We start from the raw sequence: 4,124 nt of genomic DNA, 5'->3' as shown, positions 1-4,124 counted from the left end.
GAGCCCTCTATACATACAGATTACTGAAAACTTTAGAAAAACTTCTGAATGATAGGTATTAATATGATATTGAGATATATATCAGATTATCTGAATTCCAAAGAGGGCACTAAGAAAATAATGGTATCACTCTAAGGGACAGAAAATTATACTGGCTGAACAATTACTGGGAACTAGTTTTCAGCTTCTTGTTGAATGTAAAACATATATGTATACACACATAAATATATTGAACATATAAGTGTATGTATGCATACATATATATGTGCAGGGCTACATGTATATGTGTATATACAGCTATATGTATATGCACATATATGGATCTATGTATGGATATCTATGCATATACATATACATACACAAATTATACACACACATATATGTTATTAGTGATCTCTAAACTTCTAAATTGCATAGAAAACACAAATGAATATTCTCATTCTAATATATGCTAATAACAAATAGATGTATTTATGTTAGTGTAAATTCAGATTTGGGCAGAAATGTTTTGTTTGATATTTAACTTTGGATCTGGAGCTTTCATGTCTTCTTTTATATTCATTAATCTAATATTTCTTAAGATTAAAAATGGTTATTCAGAATAAATACCAAATACTGAATTTTACAATTTTTGCTTTAATACCAGTGATTTTTTTCCTACCTTTGTTCTGCTTTCAATTAGGCACCTTTGTGCTGCGGTAGATATAACTCTGTATCCAATTTCTAGATGAGCCTGCACAAATCACTTATTATCAACCTGTTTCCTTACCTGTGACATGGGTATAATTATAGCAACTACTTCATAAGTTGTTTATGAACATTAAAGAACATTAAATCAAAATATAAATGCTAGCTATTGATTGTCAGCAAAACTAGGTGACAGAGTGGAAAGAGCTCTAAACTTGGCATCAGGAATATCTAAATTCAAATCCTGTCTCAGACACTTCCCAGCTAAGTGACCCTATAAAAGACATTTAAACCCTTGGAAACTGTCTTTGAGTACCCTACATTTGTTCTGTAGTTGTCTAGAAAAAAAGATCCAAGCCATCCAATTATGATGATAAAGACCCAAAATGGAGGTGGGGGAGGGTGGAAAGGGGAAAAGGATATAGAGGAGGAGAACAACAAGAATAAAATGTAAATCTTTTGTTTCTCAAAACTAGTCAAGAATTGATTTCTAAGCTATTTCCATGTTCCTAACAAATATACATTGACTGAAGGGGGGAAAAATAAAATAACAGGAACTGATGGTGAAACACTATAATTAGATGGTGTGTGGAATACCTCATGGAGATATTTTTGAGAGCTGTTCTGGCCAATTCACATCTAATGAATAATTAAGCTGTGTTCTCATCTGATTAATGTTTAAGGGCTTAATGGACTGGGGGTAATTTCAGCCTTACCATTACAATTCCCTTTCCACCAAGTTATATTTTTGGAGTCTTCAGCAAATCCACTAGAAGGTTGGACAAAGTCCTCAGTCTCAACTCTGGAATATCTCTTTAGTGGTTTGGGCAACTTCTTTCTTCTTCTTCTTCTTCTTCTTCTTCTTCTTCTTCTTCTTCTTCTTCTTCTTCTTCTTCTTCTTCTTCTTCTTCTTCTTCTTCTTCTTCTTCTTCTTCTTCTTCTTCTTCTTCTTCTTCTTCTTCTTCTTCTTCTTCTTCTTCTTCTTCTTCTTCTTCTTCTTCTTCTTCTTCTTCTTCTTCTTCTTCTTCTTCTTCTTCTTCTTCTTCTTCTTCTTCTTCTTCTTCTTCTTCTTCTTCTTCTTCTTCTTTTCTTCATCCTCCTCCTCTTCTATCACCTCCTCCTCCTTCTTCTTCCTTTTTTTTGATGTTTCCCCAGTGCCTTATGCAAAAAAGTTCTTGTGTCACAGTACATAAAGATGACTGTCATTCTTTCATATACCCAAATATATGATGATAAAATTTACAAACATCATTTTACAAAATTCTAATAGGCTAACACCTGTTTGCTTGCTTTCCTCAACTCAAAAATAATAAAGAAAAGAAAATCAATACTCTCTTCTAGAGGGGACAAAATTCCTTGACCACACAAAGCTCTCCCTGAATGGATTAGAGACCTTGGATTGATTGAAGTCTTCCAACTCACTTTTCAGGTGAAAAAACAAATAAATTTAGGTTAGTATTTGTTTAGTAACATTGGTACAATGGTTCTAAGAGGAACTTGCTTCCTGGTCATCTTACTCTAACATGGAGGAGCTATGCTTATCTGGGCTCCTTCAGTACCAAGGAGTACAATAAATTCGTGCTGTTGGGTTTAACCATTAGCTAATGTAAAAGGAAAATAAAATAGAACTCTATTACAATGATTAGGGACCTGAGGTCAACTGAAAGTCATTTTTTCAAACTTCAGATACAAAATCAAACTCTTAGGTGAAAACTCTTCATGATTTTCTGTTCTTAAAGGAATCCATCTGGGACATAGAGAAATGTGAAGTCAGAATATATGGACATATTGGATTACTTTTTCTACTAAGATTGTCCTAGGGGTTCTGCAATAGATGTTTTCTTTTAAAAAAAATAATTTTCTCTCTAACTCTATACCAAAAGGCACACCACATGTCACTCAATGGGATAGATTCCTGACATTGTGAGGACAATCCAAATTGTATTTCTAACTCATCTCTAACTAGGACAAGCTGAAGTTAGGGTTGACTTGAAGAAATACAAAGAGAGAAGAAAAGTTTGTGAGACTCTACAAAAGGGATTTAGCACTTAGTGGTGATTTTTTCATGTTTTATGCCAGCAGGCAAACATATTCTACAAACTGAAATCCCTAGAACTTTACAATAAGGCAAGTGGCCTATAACTGTTTAAGAGCAGGAAAAAAGCTGAGCTTTTTAAGCTAAGGGGTGCTCCTTTGTTGTCTGAAAGACTAAAACTGGCAAATTTCTTCAGTTCAAGAGTTCTGAGCTGCAGTGGACTATGTCACTGGGCATCCTCACTAACTTTAGTATTAGAGGGTAAACCTCTAAGAGGGTGAGGGGAGCACTAGTTCATCTAAGAATTGGTGATCAATTCCAAATCAGAAGCTTTGACCTACTGGTTAACTTATTTATGATTATTATTTTCTGACTGCCTAGTAGTTCCTGTTCTTCCATAATGGGTGAGATAGGGAGACATAGTGTTTTTACTAATAAAGAAGTAAAATAAAAGAAGAAAATACAATTTATCATTTATGCAACAACATTTTGGAGAAGCAATTTCTATACTTTTCATATCACCTTTAGTGTTAATATGTATAAAGTTATGTGTAATATAGCAAGCATTAGTACTTAAATTCTCAATCATGCAGCATTTGTTTTAAAGTAGTCTGGCTTTTAATGAATCACATTGTTGTACCACTGAAGCTTAAAGAAAAGAAGTTCATTTTTCTCTAGTGGGTCCCCAAACTAGTGAATCCAATAAAGGAGTCTCTAGTGAAAAATCTTTCCACTGAGTCTGTGCAAATACAACAGACCTGATATTTATTCTAGTCAAGGGATAAAGATTCTCACAAAGTAGTACAATTAGTCTCTGGATTTACTCAACCTCAACTTGCATTGCTTAATCTAGCAGATATACAGATAAAAGTTATCACTTTTCCCTTCAGTCTAAAGGAGTCTAAGAGAATGTCTGAGAGATAGTGCTAAGAGAGTATTCCCAATGTTAGGTTCAAAATTCTCCAACATTTTTTTTTTATTTGAATCATTATTTCTTATCATTTAGATTTAATTTTTTGAAAGGGGTATTTGCTGGGGTGATACAATTGATACAAAACATTCTTCCAAAAGTCTGTTACATGATCTCCCACCAATAAATTCAGAATCCATCTGAAGGAGGGTTCATATTTAGAAAAGCTATGTGATGAAAGTAATTCCCAATTTCTAGAAATCTATTTCTAATTGTTTGTTTTGGCTAGGTAATAGGAGTTAAGAACTTACCCAGACTCACAGAGCTAATAAATATTAAGTGACTGAGGCCAAATTTGAACTCAAGTTCTCCTGACTCTATCTACTTTGCCATCTTGCTACCCCTAGAAATCCATTTATGGAAACTTCAAGATGATCTCTGTAATTATAATGCACTTTCCTACTTCATGCTTGTTATCTTCTTTGTAGAGCC

The sequence above is a fragment of the Sminthopsis crassicaudata genome, chromosome 3, assembly GCF_048593235.1.
Source record: "Sminthopsis crassicaudata isolate SCR6 chromosome 3, ASM4859323v1, whole genome shotgun sequence".
In the NCBI taxonomy this organism is placed as follows: Eukaryota; Metazoa; Chordata; class Mammalia; order Dasyuromorphia; family Dasyuridae; genus Sminthopsis; species Sminthopsis crassicaudata.
The sequence above is the reverse complement of the archived record's forward strand: the minus strand, read 5'-3'. Positions refer to the sequence as shown.